At 46.0% G+C, this 23,980-nt stretch overlaps 1 protein-coding gene across 2 annotated transcripts in view; it reads left to right on the top strand.

Moving 5' to 3' along the window:
* Positions 1–6,345: 6,345 nt before the first annotated feature.
* The window catches only part of LOC137420802 (sodium-dependent phosphate transporter 2), a 136,123-nt gene continuing 118,488 nt past the window's right edge, over positions 6,346–23,980 (top strand). Inside the window, exon 1 of one of the 2 annotated variants that reach the window (XM_078772291.1) lies at positions 6,346–6,414. The gene's annotated coding sequence lies outside the window, so the exon portion shown is untranslated. Of the gene's footprint in view, positions 6,415–6,705; positions 6,845–23,980 lie in introns of those variants that run through there. The other variant, XM_078772290.1, reaches the window with a different exon arrangement.

The following is a 23,980-nucleotide window of genomic DNA, read 5'->3' as shown; positions in this document are numbered from 1 at the left end:
ACTGGGTCGAGATTTGGACCAAGACTAGTCAGCTCAGAGGAGAATTAGCATATCTCTGGGGTATTTTGTCATCCCATTCAAGGTCTGAAATCGCTCATAGACATGGCAGTTCTCTTGGGCCTAGCGGTGCACCTCATGCCACTGGCTCAACTAGCAAGCCCACATGAGTTAGTCGAGTAAATGGTGTGACGTCCGCTGTAAGGCCCAAGAGAATGTTTGCGTCATAAATGTCTATCACCTACTTTAGCCATAAGCTCACATCCCATCCTCTTGATCTTTTGCAACCTCTTTTCTATTCTGCCACCTTCTTCTATTACTAAAGAGAGGTGTGTGTGTGTGTGTGTGTGTGTGTGTGTGTGTGTGTGTGTGTGTGTGTGTGTGTGTGTGTGTGTGTGTGCATTGGCGTAATTAGGGTTTGTGGTGCCCAGGGCCAAAGGTCAGTACTTGCACCCCACAGGCACTGGCATAGTCAGGAATTTATATTGGGGGCTATATGAAAGAGCTTCCCGAGCAGGCTAAGCAGTAGAGCCTGGAAGCTGTTCAAAATGTGAATTTAGAATATCCCATAAGCAAGTGTGCGTACCTCTAGGCCTTCTTGTCAGCCGAACACACCCACTGAGGCCTCTCACCTCATTTACCCTTCTGGATGTCCAGTCCAGATCCAGACCCTTTGAGCACCAGAGCTTTCTTTGCTTTTTACCCTCACATGCCTGACCTCGCCATACGTCATACGTCATGGCGTATCTCGTGTGTACATGTGGGCCGGGCTTAAGCAAACTCTACCTGTGAAACAGAGAAGAAATTAAGAAAGAGCACTGATTACAATTATCCTCGGATGGCCACACACAAAATTTATAAAGAGAGTAAAATTATAGGAAAGTGGTGGGGGATTCCAATCCAAGATGATGAGAGGAAAATACAGGCAGACAAGGATGGTAAAGAAGTAACTTCACACGTCATCCTGGCCGTCGCCTATTGGGTTCGTATGACCTGAGACATCTGGATCTGACTGACACAAAATTATGAAATAACTGCCCAACAATTATAACACCTCCATCCCTTCGGCCTATAGAGGTGGTCACCCTATTACAGAATGCATAACGTCATCTGTTCGAAGATTCACAAGACAATTCGATAAGATAAGAGACTTCATATCCGGCAGCCCCATAATTACTCATACGGATTTATTTACGGTGTGGAGTTGATTAACAATTATGAAAAATTGTCAAACCGATGGAAAGTTCGGAAACATTGACATGAGACATTGACACATACCACAGAGTTTAACATGTAAAACGTAGTTTTGAAAGTTACGTCCGTTGTATTGAAATTTATAATATTATGCAACCATAATATTATATTATGCAATATTATGCAACTGGGTACCGAGGGCCTTTCACTTACTCACCGCAGGCAGGTTGGTGGTCTTTCTGTCTTCTACCGACTCCTCTCCGCCTTGCACATGCACAGACACATAAAACACGTCCAGCTCTATCTGTGCTCTGTCCCCCAAATATTCCTGCAGGACACACAATATCTGCCAGCAACCCTCTTCTTGTGAAACTGCCAAAATCAAGACTCTCTCCTCACCTTCACTCTTTCATTCCTCTTTTCTCCCACCTCTGGAACAAACTCCCTCACTCTCTTCAATCCCTCTCCACCCTCCAGGTCTTTAAAACAGCTGTTCACCACTATCTCTTATCTTCCCCAAAAAACTATATTTTCTACCCCCATTAAAACACCCCAATTCCACCTCTTTCAACCCCCAACTTCTTTCCTGAAATTCCTAGTGGTGTTCATTTGCTTTATACCGTTTACCCCTCCCCAGCCCTCCCCCTTCCACAGATCTACCGACGTCTCTGTTCACTTCTGTTGTTGTGCTTGTGTGCTTCCCTCTCTCTTCCCTTCTTGTCTCCCGCTCCCTTCATTGTATGTTTTATGTGTCTGTGCATGTTTTCATGTTCATTGTGTTAGCTCTTACACGAGCCTCGATTCTGTATACAAAATAAAAAAACAATTTTCTTTTTAAGCCTCTTTCCCATATTGAAGAAGCAGGAATTTGAGTTTAACGTGGCATTCAAACAGTAACGTTTATTTTTCTACAACAGCAGGAACCCTTTAGAATGACACAGGAGGACCATACAAAATTATATATAGCAATATTTCACGAAGCAAAATATAAAACTACACGGAAGAAGCACACAAACAACAAAAGCAGCAGCTGTAGCAGCTACAACAACAACAACAACAACAACAACAACAAAAAGTACATGTTATAAAAAATACATTTTTTGCATGTTTCACATAATTTTCCATATTCACTGAGACATAGACATGCAATATGTGTGTGAACTAGAACATGCTGAACTAGAACATCAGCAAAGCGACGCCGAGGCACGCGGAGTGCTTTTAAAATGTGCAAAGAGAATATGTAATTGGGATTGTTGTGGGCCAAATATGGCATCCACGCAGTCGGTTTTCACTCAAGGATTGCTGAGAGAGAAACGTCCACATCGATCAAAAACTTACACCCAAAAGGAAACGCGACCTTGAGAAGAAGCCGGCTTGGGACAGTACGGTCTTCAACCCAGGGGCAGGTTGGGTGGTGTATGGATACAACATTTGCTTAAAGCTACTAGTGTGGGAAGCCAATAGTTGCTTGATATGAAACTGGAAGCTCAGTCAAGAGTTTCACTTTACCAGTCATTTGAACCTGATTTCTCTCATTTTGGTGATTGAAAGACAAGCTGAGATTTCCCATTGACCTCATTTACAAACTTTCACTTCTTTCTTCTCTCAAAATTCCCACCTGCATTTTATTACCCTTCGAAATTATAATAAACATAGGGGCAATACCCCTGGCGCTCACCTGGTGGAATAAACAGCATACTGCACCGAATAAAGGTATTTTAAACCAACTTCGATGGTTGCTCGAAGACACTGCAGCTTGTAGAATCATACGAACATTATAATCAAGACTTTAAACAACCAAACATAAAAGTACCTATTTTTGGGGGCAACCACCCTCCCAACCCCATATACCTCCTGAGACCCCAATTTTTCTAATGTCGTGAACAAACATTGGTACATCGCGGATGATGAAGCTTGTGGTGAAGTTTCATCGAAATTGCATGTGTCGTTTCTGAGAAGAAAGCAAACACCTATTTTGGGGGGCAACCCCCCGTATACCCCTAAAGAGGCAGATTTTTTTTAATGCCGTGAACAAACTTTGGTACATCGCGGATGATGAAGCTTGTGGTGAAGTTTCATCGAAATTGCACGTGTAGTTTCTGAGAAGAAAGCAAACACCTATTTTGGGGGGCAACTCCCCGTATACCCCCAAAGGGGCAGATTTTTTTTAATTCCGTGAACAAACTTTGGTCACAACACAACAAATAAAATTTGTGCCAAGTTTGGTCATAATCCCTTCAGCGGTTTCGGAGAAGAAGTTGCAAGTGTTTACGGACGGACGAACGATGCGCCATCGCATAAGCTCCCCTGAACTTAGTTCCAGGTGAGCTAAAAATCACGAATTTAATGTACAGTACACATAGTTCCTACATTTATAATAACTTCCCATTAGATTGATGGAAGTAAAACTTTTTGTTGCTTTTAGTTGTCCTTTTCTGGTGCAAAGATCCTCAGTATTCACTCTTTTGCATTTTGTATGTCGATACCTGGAAATGCATGTTTAATTGAAGTGACATTATTTGATTGATACCCCACTACAGGTTTACTGCCAAAAAGTTTGAAAAACACCATCATATATCATACGAATGGCTCGTTCATCCCAGTAATCAGGTGCTCATTTGTCTGACCTCGGAATAATATATATATATATTTTTTGTATACAAGATCGAGGCTCATGTAAGAGCTAACATTAATGACAAAAAAACAAACGGACACATAAGACAAAATAAAGGGAGTGGGAGACAAGATGGGCAGTGAGGGGGAAGCACACAAATACAACATTTGAGAGCAGGGACATCGGAAGATCTGTGGGAGGGAGAGGGCTTGGGGGGAGGAGGCGTGGGGAGGGGGGTGGGGGGTGGCGAGGTAAAAATTACACAAATGGACACTGCTAGGACTTCCAGGAAAGAAGTCGGTATTTCAGAGAAGTTAATCTGGGGTGAATTAGCAGGGGTTGAAAAGATCAAGGTTTTGGATGGGGGAAGATAAAAGATGGTGGTGAACAGCTGTTTTAAAGACCTGGAGGGATGAGTGGGATTGAAGAGAGTGAGGGAGTTTGTTCCAGAGGTGAGAGAAAAGAGGAATGAAAGAGTGAAGGTGAGCAGAGAGTTTTGATTTTGGCAGTTTAACCAGAAGAGGGTTGCTGGTAGATCTTGTGCGACGTGTTGGAGTATTTGGGGGACAAAGCACAGACAGGGGGGGGGGGGGGGGGGAGGGAGGGGCAAGGTCAGAGAGGAGTCGGTAGAATACAGAAAGAACACCAACCTGCCTGTGGTGAGAGAGAGAAAGGCCCTCAGAATCAGCTTCATCGCGGGAGATTCCAATGATTCTGAATGCTTTGGTTTCAACAGCGTGAAGCCGAGCTAGGTGTGAGGCAGGAGCACCGGCCTAGAGGGGAGAGCAGTATTCCATTGAGCTGCGGTTGAAAGCCTTGTATGTGGTGAGGAGCTCAGGTGTGCCAAGGAAGGACGTCGCACGACGGAGGATGCCCAGTCGGCGATTAACATTGGAGGCCAGCTTGGAAATGTGGTTTTCCCAGGAAAGATCATGGCAGATTGTGAGACCAAAGAGCATGAGTGACAGAACTTCTTGGAGAGGATTGTTGAGAAAGTAGATGGGAGGGTTGTCCAGATGGTCTTTTCGGAGAGACATAGTAAGAGTGTGAGATTTGTCAGGATTGAAAGCCAGACTCGTCGACGCTGGGGAGGCTCTCTGAGAATGGCCAGAGAGATGTCCACTTTAACAAGCAAATGATCAGAAGAACCGATTGGAGCAGAAGAAGAGCAGCAGACATTTGCAGGGAAGTTAGTCATAACCAAGTCCAGAAGAGAAGATACTCCATTGACTGCGATCCGGGTCAGGAAATTGACAGATTGCGTCAGTCCCAATGAGTTGCAGAAGTCCTTTGCTAAAACGCTATGGCTGGTGAGAGAGGTACCCACACCCAGCCAGCTGGCATGATGACAATTGAAGTCGCCACATATGAGGAAGAGAGAGTTTGGATGAGTTGATAGAAGTTGGTCCATGTTATCAGACAGCGACATGTAAATGGAGTCATCACTGATTGGAGGACGGTACAGAACACATGAACAAAAGGTGGGAGCGAAGGAGAAGCCGTAGCCAGAGGTACTCCTGGGGGTGGGGTGGAGAGAGGGCAGTGCAAGGAGAGTGAGGAAGAGAGTTTTTGATAAAGATAGCAACCCCACCACCAGGACGAGGCTCAGGTCTATCATACCGGAGGAGGGAGTAACCATGAAGAGATATTAAGGAATCAGAGACATCTTGAAGGAGGACAGTTTCTGTTAAGCAGATCAAGTCTGGATTGTCAGAAGCAACCTGAATGGAGAGATCAATCATTTTTGAGCGAAGGCCCCGGATGTTTGAGGTCCATACCGTTAATGAGGAGAGAGGGGGGGCATCAGATACAGGACAGGGGAGGGGAGGGGTAGGGGCAGATGAATGACGGATGACGGGCCGAGTCAACCCACCTGGTGTTAATTCAACGTTGCGCCAGGGGCTCGCATTCTGAAGACCCTAAGATCTTAAGCCAGCCACTTTAACCGTTATAAAGCCAGATGTGTGTCGATACGCAGAGCAAATGATGAATATCACCAATCGTGATCGATGGGAAAAGCACGACCTCAGAATTCGATGATAAATTGTGTTTCAATGTTTCATTTCACCTGCATGCCAAGCTTTGTGCCATCTATTTAATACCTGTATAGTGCTGGTAATATTTGTGGAAGTTCCATAACCTTTGAAAGGTCGTTTGGGAGCCATTGTGGTGTTTCAATGGACAAGTTATCGACCCCGGTGATGGCCAGGTGTCTCAGCATCCATGAGAATCGAACGCACACCTGTGACGTACATGACACACCACAACCACCAATTGCCACTCGCCGGGAATGGATTTGCAAATGGGGGTAGTTGTGTTAACTGTAAAAGAGAAGACAAACTTCAAGAGCATATTGGTCGAGGAGGGGGGGGGGGGGGCGGGAGAAGAGGGAAATGTGGGAGGAAGCGAGGAGGTTGTTCAAAATATTGCACGATATACGAGTACGTAATTAATAGATTTCCCCATTTGAAGAACCACCAGGTTCGGTGTCTCGTTTTGCAATGGGAAATGTGACGTCATTATCACGTGCCAAAACTGGTACGCTGGTAATTGTAACGATTGCGAGGCAGTTCGTTCATGTGAAACTCGTTTTGTCTTCGTCATAAAAGGTAAATCAACGTGTCCATCGCCAGCGTAATAATAATCCCGAGATGACGTCCCGCTTAGCTTCGTTTCCGTTCTTTTTGGAGGGAGAGAGCAGTTTGTCCGTGAGACACGTGGTGAGGTGAAGTATCATTCGCCCGTCGATGCACGCATAGGCCGGTGTGCGAGTGCGTGGGTGTTTGAGAGTCCTTTCCGGGCGTCCCTTCGGTCTTCCCTTTCTCTCCCGGTGGGCTATTTGAGGAGGCAGGGAGGGGTGCTCCACGCTATAGCTCCGGAATTAGGCGGGAGAGGGGGTCCGGGGGTTGTGGGGGGGGATAGCGGTACATGTGGGCGATCGAGGCTGTCCGCCTGGCGGGGATTCGTACAGAGTCGGCCGCGTACAGTCTGATCAATCCGGGACCCGGGACCAAGATCGCGGTTCCCACGGGGACCCAGGTGAGGCGACATCTGACCTGCCGACCGTGATCTTCCCGCCGCGGGGCTCGACTTCGAGTCCCTCCCCGTGTGGTTTGACGGCAGATCCTGGTACACGTGGTGGTCACGTGCGATACGCGGTACCTTTATACACGTGACCTTTTTTTTTTTACACCTTATACACGGGAATGTTTAAAAACCGCTTCGCTTTGCTTCTCGGAGACCCTTTTGACGAACGCTCCGCTGCGAGTACAGTGCAGTCAGGACAATGGAGGTCGCTTGCTCAACTGCTAGCCTCTCTCACACCTTCGCTCAACTTCGGCGGATTGGGGTCCGGTGGTTGTGGAATTGTTTTTGAATGTTCTTGAAGAATCGGTATCTCACCCCGAGGACCCTCCATGAGTCCGTGGTGGCCCCGCAGGGTCCACGGACACCGCACGTTTGCAGCCCCGTAGCCGTGGTGCCAGGCGCAGCGACCCGCCCACGAACCCACGATGGTCGATGACTCATGAGGCAGGGTGGTGTCACTGTGTATCCAAGACCTGCCCTGTTTACACTGCAAGTACATGTGGCAGGTGTCTAGAACGTGTGTCGTGGCCCCGCACGCCAAGACCATTTCGCAAGCAGCAAATCGTCTCGTTTAGCCGAACGACCACTCTGCTCAAGTTTTGCCAAGTTTACAGGTCGAATTATTATAGGTGATGATCGATGGTTACAGACCTTGTCTTGCCAGGTTGACTACTGGTCGAATTATTGTAGATGATGACCGCTGGTTATAAACCTTGTCTTACCAAGTTGACTACAGGTCGAATTATTGTAGATGATGACCGTTGGTTATAAACCTTGTCTTACCAAGTTGACTACAGGTCGGATTATTGTAGGTGATGACCGCTGGTTATAAACCTTGTCTTACCAAGGTGACTCGGGTCGAATTATTGTAGGTGATGACTGATGGTTATAAACCTTGTCTTACCAAGTTGACTACAGGTCGAATTATTGTAGGTGATGACCGAGGGTTATATACCTTGTTGGCTCAAGTCTTACCAAGTTTACAGGTCGAATTATTGTAGGTGATGACCGATGGTTATAGACCTTGTTGGCTCAAGTCTTACCAAGTTGACTGCAGGTCGAATTATTGTAGATGATGACCGCTGGTTATAAACCTTGTCTTACCAGGTTGACTACTGGTCGAATTATTATAGGTGATGACCGCTGGTTATAAACCTTGTCTTACCAAGGTGACTCAGGTCGAATTATTGTAGGTGATGACCGATGGTTATAAACCTTGTCTTACCAAGTTGACTACAGGTCGAATTATTGTAGATGATGACCGCTGGTTATAAACCTTGTCTTACCAAGTTGACTACAGGTCGGATTATTGTAGGTGATGACCGCTGGTTATAAACCTTGTCTTACCAAGGTGACTCGGGTCGAATTATTGTAGGTGATGACTGATGGTTATAAACCTTGTCTTACCAAGTTGACTACAGGTCGAATTATTGTAGATGATGACCGCTGGTTATAAACCTTGTCTTACCAGGTTGACTACTGGTCGAATTATTGTAGATGATGACCGCTGGTTATAAACCTTGTCTTACCAAGGTGACTCAGGTCTAATTATTGTAGGTGATGACCGATGGTTATAGACCTCGTTGGCTCAAGTCTTACCAAGTTGACTACAACTCGGATTATTGTAGGTGATGACCGATGGTTATAGACCTCGTTGGCTCAAGTCTTACCAAGTTGACTACAGGTCGGATTATTGTAGGTGATGACCGCTGGTTATAAACCTTGTCTTACCAAGTTGACTACAGGTCGAATTATTGTAGGTGATGACCGATGGTTGTAGACCTCGTTGGCTCAAGTCTTACCAAGTTTACAGGTCGAATTATTGTAGGTGATGACCGATGGTTATAGACCTTGATGGCTCAAGTCTTACCAAGTTGACTACAGGTCGGATTATTGTAGGTGATGACTGCTGGTTATAAACCTTGTCTTACCAAGTTGACTGCAGGTCGAATTATTGTAGGTGATGACCGAGGGTTATATACCTTGTTGGCTCAAGTCTTACCAAGTTTACAGGTCGAATTATTGTAGGTGATGACCGATGGTTATAGACCTTGTTGGCTCAAGTCTTACCAAGTTTACAGGTCGAATTATTGTAGGTGATGACCGATGGTTATAGGCCTTGTTGGCTCAAGTCTTACCAAGTTGACTGCAGGTCGAATTATTGTAGGTGACGTCCGATGGTTATAGACCTCGTTGGCTCAAGTCTTACCAAGTTGACTGCAGGTCGAATTATTGTAGGTGATGACCGCTGGTTATAAACCTCGTCTTACCAAGTTGACTGCAGGTCGAATTATTGTAGGTGATGACCGATGGTTATATACCTTGTTGGCTCAAGTCTTACCAAGTTGACTACAGGTCGGATTATTGTAGGTGATGACCGCTGGTTATAAACCTTGTCTTACCAAGTTGACTACAGGTCGAATTATTGTAGGTGATGACCGATGGTTGTAGACCTCGTTGGCTCAAGTCTTACCAAGTTTACAGGTCGAATTATTGTAGGTGATGACCGATGGTTATAGACCTTGATGGCTCAAGTCTTACCAAGTTGACGACAGGTCGGATTTTTGTAGGTGATGACCGAGGGTTATATACCTTGTTGGCTCAAGTCTTACCAAGTTTACAGGTCGAATTATTGTAGGTGATGACCGCTGGTTATAAACCTTGTCTTACCAAGTTGACTGCAGGTCGAATTATTGTAGGTGATGACCGAGGGTTATATACCTTGTTGGCTCAAGTCTTACCAAGTTTACAGGTCGAATTATTGTAGGTGATGACCGATGGTTATAGACCTTGTTGGCTCAAGTCTTACCAAGTTTACAGGTCGAATTATTGTAGGTGATGACCGATGGTTATAGACCTTGTTGGCTCAAGTCTTACCAAGTTGACTGCAGGTCGAATTATTGTAGCTGACGTCCGATGGTTATAGACCTCGTTGGCTCAAGTCTTACCAAGTTGACTGCAGGTCGAATTATTGTAGGTGATGACTGCTGGTTATAAACCTTGTCTTACCAAGTTGACTGCAGGTCGAATTATTGTAGGTGATGACCGATGGTTATATACCTTGTTGGCTCAAGTCTTACCAAGTTTACAGGTCGAATTATTGTAGGTGATGACCGATGGTTATAGACCTTGTTGGCTCAAGTCTTACCAAGTTGACTACAGGTCGAATTATTGTAGGTGATGACCGATGGTTATAGACCTTATTGGCTCAAGTCTTGGTAAGTTTACAGGTCGAATTATTAATTATAGGTGACGACCGATGGTTATATACCTTATTGGCTCAAGTCTTACCAAGTTGACTGCAGGTCGAATTATTGTAGGTGATGACCGATGGTTATAAACCTTGTCTTACCAAGTTGACTACAGGTCGAATTATTGTAAGGGATGACCGATGGTTGTAGACCTTGTTGACTCGCCGAAAATGGTGAGTGCCCACACTGTGATGTCATTGTGTGTTTATTAACCTTTTTGTTGACTTATTCCAGCGAACTGTCCCATCCATGACTGATCAACAGAATTGTTCATCGTGCTCTCGATGTGTGCCTGAACCAACAATATGAACCTTCACTAGTGAATCTGGATGGATTAATTTAACTTTGTTGTTCTTGTACTGTCAGGCCTCTGGACAGCCAGGGCATTCTTGGGGACAGGGGGGGGGGAGGGAAGTGGGGAGGGCAAATGAATTAAAGAGGGGGACCTTTCTTTAAAAAAACATCACATCAAAACAATTGGCGACGAGCACTTTCTGTGAGAATGTGCGAGAAAGGAGCCGGTCAAATATTATATCTCTACTGTTATATCGGATTGATCTATTTAAGATACGAATACACCTGCTCACTACGGGAGTGGCAGGAAAGATCTTTCCTCTTTGGAGTATATAGATTAGTCGATCTATGGTCGGGTCTCAAGAACATTGGGTATGTTCATTTACCAAGGTTCTTGTGGAGAGATCGCCAAGTGGTTTAAGCATTCAAGCAAGCACGCCATTCAAAACCCTTAATGAATGGTTAGCTTGGCAAGCGCTAGCTAGCTGCTTGGTAAATGAGCACAACCCGAGCTTCTCCCTTTCAGTTTCGTGTTAAATAGCAGGAGGGAGTTTCAAAAGTTCGCTATGAAAAACGGCACTATAGCGCCAGGAAGGGTGATGTCATTAATCCAACCCTTATGGGGTATGTAGAATACAGTAGATCTTCACTCAGTTCTGTAAGTAAAACCTACCTCACGGATGTCAAGATTCCTTCAAATTTATTTATTTAGTGTTATAAACAGCATTAGCGACTGTTTAAAAAGCTAATCATGCGTGTTTGTGGTTTATAATATTTTTACCTCTGGTAGAGGCCGTTGGGCCGTTGCTCCCACGGAAACGCCATGATAAGCTATTTATAAACATTGGCTCGATGTTTGTTCAAGGAGGAAAAACACCTTGGGGGGGGGGGGGGGTGGGATATTAATTGTATTAATATTGTTTTGTAATAACATTAATTTTATGTTATTATCGTTAGTTTTGTTATTCGAAGCGTCCTTGGAAAAGCGGCACGATAAAGCTAATTTAACATGGCTATACACCTCAACACGCAACCCCATTGACGGCAATGGTGGGGAAAACCATCTTGGGGAGGGGGGCAAATTAATGCGATACAACCTTCATTGTGTAACCCTCAGTCCTTTTTTTTTTTTTTTTGTACACAAGATCGAGGCTCGTGTAAGAGCTAATATTGATCACAAAAAGACAAACTGACACATAAAACGTATGACAAAGGGAGCGGGCAACAAGATTGGGAGAGAGAGGGAAGCACACAAGTACAACATTTGAGAGCAGGGACATCGGGAGATCTGTGGGAGGGAGAGGGCTTGGGGGGCAGGAGGCATGGGAAGGGGTTGGGAGAGGTTAAAAAAAACAAAAAAAACACATGGACATTGCTAGGACTTCCAGGAAAGAAGTCGGTATTTCAGAAAAGTGGATCTGGGGTTGAATTAACAGGGGGAGAAAAGATCAAGGTTTTGGATGGGGGAAGATAAGAGATAGTGGTGAACAGCTGTTTTAAAGACCTGGAGGGAGGAGTGGGATTGAAGAGTGTGGGAGTTTGTTCCAGAGGTGGGGGAAAAGAGGAATGCAGGAGTGAAGGTGAGCAGAGAGTCTTGATTTTGGTAGTTTCACCACAAGAGGGTTGGTGGCAGATCTTGTGTGACCTTTAGCAATATTTGGGGGACAGAGCACAGAGAGAGCTGGGGGGGGGGGGGGAGCAAGGCCAGAGAGAGTCGGTAGAAGACAAAGACCACCAACCTGCCTGCGGTGAGTGAAAGGCCCTTGGAGTTAGCTTCATCGCGTGAGATTCCAATGATTCTGAAAGCTTTGGTTTCAACAGCGTGAAGCCGAGCGAGGTGTGAGGCAGGAGCACCGGCCCAGAGGGGAGAGCAGTATTACATTGAGCTGCGGATGAAAGCCTTGTATGTGGTGAGGAGCTCACGTGTGCTAAGGAAGGACTTTGCACGATGGAGGATGCCCAGTCGGCATCCTACGTTGTGCAAAGCACCAGTCAGATTCTAGAGGGGGCGACTGGCTTTGGAGTCCAGCTTGGAAATGTGGTTTTCCCAGGAAAGATCATGGCAGATAGTGAGACCCAAAAGCTTGAGTGACAGAACTTCTTCGAGAGGATTGTTGAGAAAGTAGATGGGAGGGCCGCCCAGTCGGTCTTTTGGGAGAGACATAGTAAGAGTGTGAGATTTGTCAGGATTGAAAGACATGTTCCACTTGTTTGACCAGTCTGTGATTTTGTCCAGGTCTGCACAGAGTGAGGAGGCTGCAGACTGCCGATCTGAGGGATGAGGAATGGAGTGGCAGAGAGTGGAGTCATCAGGAAAGATATAGAGAGGATTTTCCAGAGAGTCGGAGAGATCATTGATGAAGACCAGAAATAGCACAGGGCCCAGAACACTGCCTTGGGGAACTCCAGCCAGAACAGGAAGGGCAGATAAGAGAAAACCATTCAAGGCCACACGTTCTCCTGTCGAGTTTGGTTGAGATTGGCTAAGTAACGACGGAATGTCTCGTGGTCAAAAAATCGACAGACAGCAGACAGACAAACAGACAGACGCCAAATTGCATATTTAATATGATGTGGATTCCAATGATCAAAAAGTAGTCAAAATCTCCGAAAAAAATTACACCCTCTTTGATGCCTTTTGCAGTTTACACCACTTATGTATCACGCTGAATTACTCTCAGATTAATGAAGTTTAGGTTTTATTCCTGACACCATAGTCCGGTCTCAGTCCAGTGAAAGGCTCAATGATTTTCTCATGCTCACCTTTGGTCAGTCAGATTCTATTGTTATTTTTATTTCTTTGGTCAGTCAGATTCTCGAGGGGGCAAAATGATACCTTGGGGGGCAATTCCCCACCATGCTCTCCTCCCCACTCCCCCACAGATACTGGCAGGTGTGCTGCACTTGGGGGAGGTTCGGGGGACTTGTTTTGGTGGGTAACAACATGTTGCACCATAAGGCAACATTTATTGAGCCTTAAATGGTCTTGCAGACATTTTAGGACTTGTCTCAAAGTTATTGAGACTAATTTTTGGGGAATTTAAAAGTGACGTAAAATGATGGATAGTCCTTGGAAGTGTTTGCTTTATCCAAGTTATTACCTAGGATACCGACGTCCAATCATTTTCTTGAAACTGCTTGGGGCATGTCATTGGTGTTTATCATCGGAATACATGTCAAGAGGTGTGTCTGTGTGTCTGTGGCCTATGTATCTGAGAGATGTTCACTTGAAACCTGCAGACCACGTGGTCAATTTGTTTGAAGTGCAGGGGCTTCTGCCCGACAGCAACCGCACTCTCAGATAGCAAGCAGTTTAACCAGGTTTTTTTTTTTTTTTTTTTTTTTTTTTTTTTTTGTTGTAGTAGTATACTGAGTCGAGGCTCGTGAAAGAGCTGACAACCGCGAGGGAAAGACAGCACAGGGGGACCACGAGGGAAGGACAGCACAGGGGGACCACGAGGGAAAGACAGCACAGGGGGACCACGAGGGAAAGACAGCACAGGGGGACCACGAGGGAAAGACAGCACAGGGGGACCACGAGGGAAAGACAGCACAGGGGGACCACGACGGAAAGACAGCACAGGGGGACCATGAGGGAAAGACAGCACAGGGGGACCACGACGGAAAGACAGTACAGGGGGACCGCGAGGGAAAGACAGTACAGGGGGACCGCGACGGAAAGACAGCACAGGGGGACCATGAGGGAAAGACAGCACAGGGGGACCACGACGGAAAGACAGTACAGGGGGACCGCGAGGGAAAGACAGTACAGGGGGACCACGAGGGAAAGACAGCACAGGGGGATCATGAGGGAAAGACAGCACAGGGGGACCACGAGGGAAAGACAGCACAGGGGGACCACGAGGGAAAGACAGTACAGGGGGACCACGAGGGAAAGACAGCACAGGGGGACCACGAGGGAAAGACAGTACAGGGGGATCGCGAGGGAAAGACAGTACAGGGGGACCGCGAGGGAAAGACAGTACAGGGGGACCGCGAGGGAAAGACAGTACAGAGGGACCGTGAGGGAAAGACAGCACAGGGGGACCACGAGGGAAAGACAGTACAGGGGGACCACGAGGGAAAGACAGCACAGGGGGACCGCGAGGGAAAGACAGTACAGGGGGACCGCGAGGGAAAGACAGCACAGGGGGACCACGAGGGAAAGACAGCACAGGGGACCGCGAGGGAAAGACAGCACAGGGGGACCGCGAGGGAAAGACAGCACAGGGGGACCACGAGGGAAAGACAGCACAGGGGGACCACGAGGGTGAACGTTACAGGTGAACAGTTTACGTTATATATCCCAGAGTAGACCAGAAAATCACAATACAGAATCACATTTAATCAAAATCATCCGTCCACAACTTTTTGAGATATCCTGCTTTGTATAGGTGTCAGGGAACCTCCAGGAAGACCAGAATACTTGCCTGCCGTAGTCCAGGCAGGTATTTGTAACTTTTTCAGGATTCCGGCGATAGCTCGCCCACTCTTCACGAAGGACACCTTGTGACCTGTAACATCCACCGACTAATGCTGGCAAGCGGGACCGTCGGCTTAACGTCCATCCAAGGTGTTGGCACACACATTGATCCCTCGCCCTCCGTGTACAACACCAGGGTGACAGTTTCTCGTTGGGTCGAGATTCGAACCCAGGTTAGACAGCTCAAAGTCAAGTGTGCCGACCTATAGCGAGACCATCCTGCCAGCCCCACAAAACCGCAAACCTCTGCCATGCGTCGTGCTGAGGTAATGCATCTTGCTGCTCGTGCTTATTTCGTAAGCTCTTCCAGCTCATTAAAGACCACGCTGTGGGTGATGTTAAAGAGCTATCGTTGAATGTTTTTAGGGGGTGGTCGAGGGTAGGGAAAAGCTCGCCACGTGTGACACAGGTTGAGGAGATTGTTGGGTTCGGGATTGCCATTGTCGCTGCCAATTATTCGCCACGACTCCATTTATTTTAAATGAACTCAGCAACCTGGATCATTTGAATTAGTTCTGCCAGGAGAGAAACCATGTTGGTTATATTCACCAATTTGCTAAGGTGGAAGATTGACAGCAACTGAATGAGAGGGAGAGGTGGAGGTAGTTGGGGTTGAGGTAGGAGGTGAGTATGGTGATGACCATTTGCCATTGGCTTTCTATGGAACGATTTTGTTTCACAGCAAGCAGTCTGGGCCTGTTTCTCAAGTGTTGAACTTACAGACTTTTATCTAGATAGGTTTTGACTCTTTTGCGTGATATTACCCCCCCCCCCGCCCCCCCACCTCCACCTCCCCCTTCTTGTTTGTGTGAGTAGGTTTGATCAATGATGTGAGTGGGCATGTACACGCGTAATCAATAATGAGGTCTGTTTGGTTGGAGTAGAATTGACACCAGAACTGCATGAATGGCAAACGGATGTGGAAGGTTGATTGTGTGGTGGTTTGAAAGATGTCAATAGTAGATGGAGACTCATACAGCATGAGAAGGTGATGGCAGCTACCTTTAAAATTCACATGATGGAAATGGTCAATGAGCCACAGATCTATATGCAGTGAAAGATCCACGGCGCTGGCATCTCGCTTCTCATTTCTGTGCCAGTGCTATTTAAGCTTTCGACTCGATGGCATCACATACATGCATACATACATACATACATACATACATACGCACACACACACACACACACACATGCACATGCACATATACACTCACTCACTCACTCATTCTGAAAGGACCATAGGGCAAACCCCCCACCCCCCATCTACTTTCTTGAAAGTTCAGTCATTCTTTTGCATACAACATCGAGGCTCGTGAAAGAGCTAACATTAATCACACAAAAAGTCAAACTGACACATAAAACACAAAAATAAGGGGAGCGGTAGGCAAGAAGGGGAGAGAGGGGGAAGGACACAAACACAACATTTGAGAGCAAGGACAACGAGAGAACTGTGGGAAGGAGAGGGCTTGGGGGGAGGTGGGAGAGGTATAAAACGTATGAACACTGCAAGGACTTCCAGGAAAGAAGTTGGAATTTCAAAAAGTGTATCTGGGGTGAATTAGTGGGGGTAGAAAAGATCAAGGTTTTGGATGGGGGAAGATAAGAGATGGTGGTGAACAGCTGTTTTAAAGACCTGGAGGGAGGAGTGGGATTGAAGAGAGTGAGGGAGTTTGTTCCAGAGGTGGGAGAAAAGAGGAATGAAAGAGTGAAAGTGAGCAGAGAGTCTTGATTTTGGCAGTTTAACCATAAGAGGGTTGCAGGCAGATCTTGTGTGACCTGAAGGAATATTGGGGGGACAGAGAGCTGGGGGGGGCAAGGCCAGAGAGGAGTCGGTAGAAGACGGAAAGACCACCAACCTGCCTGTGGTGAGTGAGTGAAAGGCCCTCGTAGTTAACTTCATCGCGGGAGATTCCAATGATTCTGAAAGCTTTGGTTGCAACAGCGTGAAGACGAGCTAGGTGTGAGGCAGGAGCACCAGCCCAGAGGGAGGAACAGTATTCCATTGAGCTGCAAACATCCTTCATCGGCTGAAGCTTCTGAAGCTTCTGTTTGAAACATCAAACATCCTTCAGCTGAACATCCTTCATCGTTCAAAGTCCTTCCTTGGCACACGTAGACTCCTAGCCACGTACAGAGCCTTCATCAGCAGCTTGATGGAGACCCAGGGGTTTGCCCCTGTCTCACACCTTGCTTTGCTTGACGCCATGGCAACCAAGGCCTTTAAGATCTGAGTCTATGGGCCTATTGGTTTCCCATCACAGATAGGTCGGTGGTCTGTCTTTTACCGGGTCCTTTCTGGTCCTGCACACTCTGCTCTTTCCGTGTTCCCCCCCCCCCCCCCCCCCCCCAGGTTTCTGCAGGGTGTACGCGGTCCACGATCAACCCCTTTCTGTTGAAACTCTCAAAATCCAGGATCACTGCTCACCTCCACTCATTTGTTCCTCCTTTTTCCTGCCTGTGGAACCAACTTCCACATTCTCTTCATTCTCATTCTTCCCTCCAAGTATTCAAGAGAGCTCTTCACCACCATTTCAGATCAACCCCCATTAACCTCTCATCCAATCCCCAGCCCACCTACTTCCAAGTTTCCAGTTTTGCCTTCCTGAGAGTTTCCTTGTGCATCCTTCTCGTCCACCCCATGCATCATCTCCTATCCCCCATTCCTCCCCACACCCATTATTTGTCCAACTCTCCCTCTATTTTGTCCTTCAACACTGCTGTTTGTGGTCCCCTCTTTATACTCTTACTTTTTTCTGTTGCATCCTGATACTTTCTGTGTTCTCGCTCTTCCACGAGCCTTGACCTTGTGCAAATTTATTAAAAACAAATCAATGAAATAAAAAGAAAGAAAGGCAAATAAATAAATGATCTGAAAGAAATGATTAGGATAATGAAGGGTTTCGACAAAATAGGAGCAGAATACTTTTTCTAGAGAATTGACAGTGATAGGACAAGGGGCCACACACGGCTTGATAGTAAAGAAGAGGAGAGGTCGTATGATGTTGAGGTAGGGCTGGTCACTCATGGAGTGGTTAATGTATGGAATGGTCTCCCTGGAAATGTGGTGGCAGCAGAGACGGTGGATAGATTTAAACTATAATTGGATAGGTATCGCAAAGCATTGGGGCATAGAGAGGTTTTGGCCAGATTGCACAGGCTTGATGGGCCTAATGGCCTCCTACTGCGTTTTAAATTTACTTATGAAGAGCTTTGGTATTGTGGTTTTAGGATAAGCTGTTATGAGGACAGGCTGCTCTTCTTTAATTCTTCAATTAGTCTTAGATGAATTGAATGTTTGAAAAGTTGGGCCTACTTTTAGATATTAAAAACAAAACAAGGAAATGCCAACTTGTGTTGCTACCTAGTAGGTAAGGCTACGATCTGAAGTTTCGATCACAGAGTGGCTTCTATCTGGGACTGTGACCACAAATGCACTCACATGATTCTGCCTCCTTCTTTGGTGGGTACTCCCCATCTGGCATATGATGGGCAGGCGCAGTCCTGAATAACGGCCACCCCATGGTCGAAACGTTGGACTTGCAGAGCCCTACCTGCCGGGCAGCTATACCAGTGCGCGGTGCTTTCATGTTTGAATTTTGATCTTCTTCCCATGCCAACTATCAACCAGTCTTTTGCAAATTTGACAATTTGAAGAGTCAATGCACCAAAGGTACCTTAGATTATGTGAACTGTGCAAACAAATTGTGAAACAACGAAGCAAGCTGGAAGAAAAGGCGATATTGGTTATGGTGGTATGATGTTGGCTTTTATTAAAAGGCACCTTTTTGGTTATGAAAATGTATATGTGGATGTACAGTAAATGTAAATCTGGTTTATTTACTAATTGACCCAGCAGAGAGGGAATTTCTTTTTGGAAATCCATGAGCAATGACACGAGAACACTATTTATTAACCAAAGCTTAAGCGTAGACAATGGAAAGAGAAATTGAAGGTGAGAACTTTCTGCATACTCGTCATATACACAGCAGTTGCAGCAGCAGCACCTTCAGCAAAAGTCCCGCGGCATTAGGTCTCGATGTGGAATTGGGTCTCGATGCGGCATTAGGTCTCGAAGCGGCATTGGGTCTCGAATCGTCATTGGGTCTCGATGCGTCATTGGGTCTCGATGCGGCATTGGGTCTCGATGCGGCATTGGGTCTCGATGCGGCATTGGGTCTCGATGCGGCATTGGGTCTCGATGCGGCATTGGGTCTCGATGCGGCATTGGGTCTCGATGCGGCATTGGGTCTCGATGCGGCATTGGGTCTCGATGCGGCATTGGGTCTCGATGCGGCATTCGGTCTCGATGCGGCATTGGGTCTCGATGCGGCATTGGGTCTCGATGCGGCATTGGGTCTCGATGCGGCATTGGGTCTCGATGCGGCATTGGGTCTCGATGCGGCATTGGGTCTCGATGCGGCATTGGGTCTCGATGCGGCATTGGGTCTCGATGCGGCATTGGGTCTCGATGCGGCATTGGGTCTCGATGCGGCATTGGGTCTCGATGCGGCATTGGGTCTCGATGCGGCATTGGGTCTCGATGCGGCATTGGGTCTCGATGCGGCATTGGGTCTCGATGCGGCATTGGGTCTCGATGCGGCATTGGGTCTCGATGCGGCATTAGGTCTCGATGTGTTACCTCTGGCAAAATCAAACAAAACATTTTTTTATTTTAAAATGTTTTATTTGATTTTAAAGATATTTTCAACTCTTTTGAGGAAACGCTGAAACTAACGTGAAGCCTCATCAATTGTTTGGCTATTAATCCATCAATGTTTCCTGTTGCTTCAGTCGTTGTTAAGGCTACGTCTGTGATGTTCTTGGTTGCATGTTACACAGACCCGCAAGGTTTAATAACAGCAACAGCAACAAAAATGTCAGAGTCAAGGCTCGTTAAAGAGCTATAATGGAATGGATAACAAAATGAACAGTGGAAAGAGGGGGTATGTCAACAGCAGGGCCAAGGGACAAAATAGACAGACGGACAAATAAGGGATGTGGGAAGAAAAGAGGGGTGGGGGAGGATGCAAGGGGTGGACAAGATGGATAAAGAAGCAAACTCCCTGGGAGGAAAAACTGGAAATTTGGAAGGAAGTGGGCTTGGGGTGGTTTGGTGGTAGTGAGTGGAGGTAGTTAACGGGTGTAGAAAATATGGTTTTGGATTGCGGATGATCAGAGATGGCGGTGAACAGCTGTTTTGAAGGCCTGGAAGGAATATTGAGTTGAAGAGAATGTGGAAGTTGATTCTGCAGGTGGGGGAAAAAGAACAAGAGTAATGAAAATAAACTCGAGTTTTTTTTTTTTTTTTGTGTGTACAAGATCAAGGCTCGTGTAAGAGCTAACATTAATCACAAAAAAACAAAAATGGACACCTAAAACATATAATAAAGGGAGTGGAAGACAAGATGGGGGGAGAGAGGGAAGCACACAAGTACAACAGTGGAGAACATGGAGATTATTTGGGGGGGGGGGGGGGGAAGGGGGAGGAGGCATGGGAAGGGGAGGGGTGGCAGAGGTATAAAACACATGGACACATCTAGGACTTCCAGGAAAGAAGTCGGTATTTCAGAAAAGTGGATCTGGGGTGAATTAACGGGGTAGAAAAGATCAAGGTTTTGGATGGGGGAAGATGAGAGATGGTGGTGAACAGCTGTTTTAAAGACCTGGAGGGAGGAGTGGGATTGAAGAGAGTGAGGGACTTTGTTTCAGAGGCAGGAGAAAAGAGGAATGAAAGAGTGAAGGTGAGCAGAGAGTCTTGATTTTGGCAATTTCACCAGAAGAGGGTTGCTGGCAGATCTTGTGCGACCTGTAGGAATATTTGAGAGACAGAGCACAGAGAGACAAATCATCACATTTGTAATTTTTTTCAGACCATGTCACAGGAATGCAAAGCCAAAGCATAAACTGCAATATTGTAAGTGCTCTTGTTAAATCTCTGTGCTGGGAGTGCTATGCTCGTATAAAGCAAATCCATCGAGTAGAAACTTTTCTTAACAATATAATAAAAAGACTTGAGCATTGTCTGTCTATTTACATGCAGTAAGCAGTATTGTTTATGTGGGTTGACAGGATGCCTTGAGGTACGCACACTCGCCGCCTCTAAGCTGTCCAGCCTGGGTTTGGATGTTGATCTCCAGCCAGTTGACATCAAATCAACGTGTTCTGTCCCTTGGATGTATGTTAAACTTGGCGTCCGGTCTGCTGGTATCAGTTGGTGAACATTAAAGGTCTCACAGTGTCCTTCGTGATGAGTGTGTGAGCTCTCACCGGCATAATGAATAAATTCGAAGTTCCTGCCCTAACTATTGCTGGGAGAGCGATGGCAAACTGCCCATCATGACCCCAGGCCTGGAAACTGCTTCGTTTTGTTGTTGCTTTGTTGCTAGCACAAGCGAGAGAAGATCCAGTCTCAGGTGATATTTCACCCACTTCCCAGCAAACTTTCTCTGTGCACACGTGCTGTGGCCTGGGGTCTATTGGCCTGGGGACGGCCACTTAGATGTGGGTGAAACTTCACCTGAGACCGGATCTGCTCTGCCATGTTTATTATTGGTATACATGTACTGTAACAGGGTTGATCTCGACTATACTTTTTGGTTAGATGGGGCAATGTGTGTTCAGAAGAGTTTGGCATTTCCTTTTGAGTGGAACCACCTTTAGAGGCCATTTTCCCCCGCAAAGTGGGGGTTGGCCTTTTTTTGGACACCTTGGTCCCCTTTTTGAAGCAATGTTTTATGGTCGGATGCCCTTCCTGCCACCAACCCTGTTAGTCGCTCCTTGCGACACACAGGGAATTACCAGTGAACTGGTACTCAATTTGCCGACCTCAGAAGGATGACAGGTTGAATCAACCCCACTGGTGTTAATTCAGTGATCGACCGGGATTCGAACCCAGGATCCTCGGAACCCATTTCCTTTTGAGTGCAGTTCTTTAATCTGAGACATCCAGGTTTAAATCCTGCATACCATTCTAATTTGTCCATTGTGCCCCAATGTCTTTGTAACTCAAGTTGAAGTACACTAATGTTGGCCCATGTCTTTGTCGAGCATGCAATTGATATATGTTCAAGCTACAATTGCTATTTGCCCTCATTGTTCCAACGTAATGGATTACCATCGATCTCAACTTATCGTGGGGGCGGCCGCAGGAGTTTTCCCTCCGCACGCTCCTCTATCCCGAGGATCTCTCGTGTCTCTTCACCGCTGCTTCCTGTCTCAGTTTTAGTTCTCAAAGATGGTGCCAACAAATATATTAGCAGGTTCATTGTGAACATGTCTGCACATCATGCTTGAGTGTAAGAATGTGCAGAAACCTGTTTCTGGTTGTAAGTAGGTCATGACAGAGTGACAATGCATGAAGGGTAGTTGTTGCAAAAATATGCTTGTGGATGGCACATCATAGCTATTTTGGTGGCATTCTTGACGTATTGATCTGAGTGTTTACCTTATGTCTCTGAAATGGCAGGTTTTAGTTTGTGTCATAATACTTGTAACAAGAATAATGGAAATCAGGATATGCCCAATATACAGTATTTAGTTGTGTTAATATTTTCAGGTCACCAACAGCCCAATGAACATCGAAACAATCTGGGCACTCCTTGCTGTTGACTGTTCAATATTTAAGTTGCATTTCACAATATTTTGAACTAGCCGAAACCCGTGGAACATCCACGGAAGGGAGGATGTGGTGTATGGATAGAGTGTACCATTATGGATGGCATAGGGGATTTGCTTGTCCGAGTAAGAGTTAGGAAGAAAGATGAGAATGAAGAGTGCGTATATGAACAACGATCGCCGACACCGGCACAAATGCATGCTCTGGATTGTCCACTCAGTGGACGGCTTGCTTTCGCCTTCGCCTGTCCAATCAGCGGACGGCTTGCTTCGCCTTCGCCCAGCAGACGCCAATACGATGGCGTCGTAAGATGGCATCGTATCGGCAGTTAATCAGATGCTTTTGGGCCCCAACGTCGGCTAATTCAGATTTTTCGAGTATGGCTGTACGTGATAAACGAAGAGCGCGGTTCGTAGATCGTAAATCCATTAGTGCCGTGGGCATCAGGTCACTGGGTGCGGCGTAAAAGGGATAACAAAGTCGAATCCTTACGCTATTATTATATAGATATATGTACAGTACATGATTATCCACATTTCTCAACCTGAAATGAAATGGATGTCCAGAATATGCTTTAAACATTCTCATCTTGGACCACTCACTTTTGAAGGGCTTGATTGTTGTTGTTGTTGTTGTTGTTATTATTATTATTATTACTTTTCAAAATTGATCAAAACACTCACAATGGAGCTTGTACATAAATCACATGCTGGACAATGTACACTGATGTCTTGGTAGACATCAGTGTACATTCATATAGATTACAAGGATTTTGGTAGACGATGCACAAACCTCCAAATTCCAGGCTGACTGTTCACGTCAACTCTTTTATTCGTTGTTTCTCCCATCTGTAGAACCATCTTCCAGAGGCTGTTCTGGCACTCTTCCCTCCAGACAGTGCACCGCCAGCTCGTGTCATCCCCCATCTTGACCCAATATCTTTATTACCCTCATTAACCCTTCTAAACCAACCCTGTTACTTCCTGCTCTCTCTCTCATTTCCTGGTCCTTTATCCCTTTGTGGTTGTGCTGAATTGTCTCTCCCTACTCCACTGTAAATTTAACCTTGCTCTTCCCTGAGCCTTGCTTTGGAGAAAAGAAAAATAAACGATAACACTCTTCGACGTCACGACGTCGACCAATATACCTCCAGCCACATTATTACCTCGTTATACATACGTGTACCAAGTTTGATTTAAATCCATTCAGCTGCTCTCAAATATCACATTTTTACCTCTGACCTCAACAAAATCTCCTCATCCTCACCTTCGATGCCAAAATATAATCGGTTCATCTTTGCATCATAATAGACTTAGCATTTAATATGGAATATTTTTTTTTTCTTGACTTGGGTTTACTTTCTGAACTCAGTATATCAATCTGGTGAGTTTCTTTTATGCTTCGGTGATTTCTTTGTTAGAAGAACCATGTCACTGATTGTCTGT

Source organism: Myxine glutinosa, chromosome 2, assembly GCF_964187855.1.
Source record: "Myxine glutinosa chromosome 2, kmMyxGlut1.1, whole genome shotgun sequence".
NCBI classification, from domain to species: domain Eukaryota; kingdom Metazoa; phylum Chordata; class Myxini; order Myxiniformes; family Myxinidae; genus Myxine; species Myxine glutinosa.
This window is presented reverse-complemented; position numbering and strand designations above follow the sequence as displayed.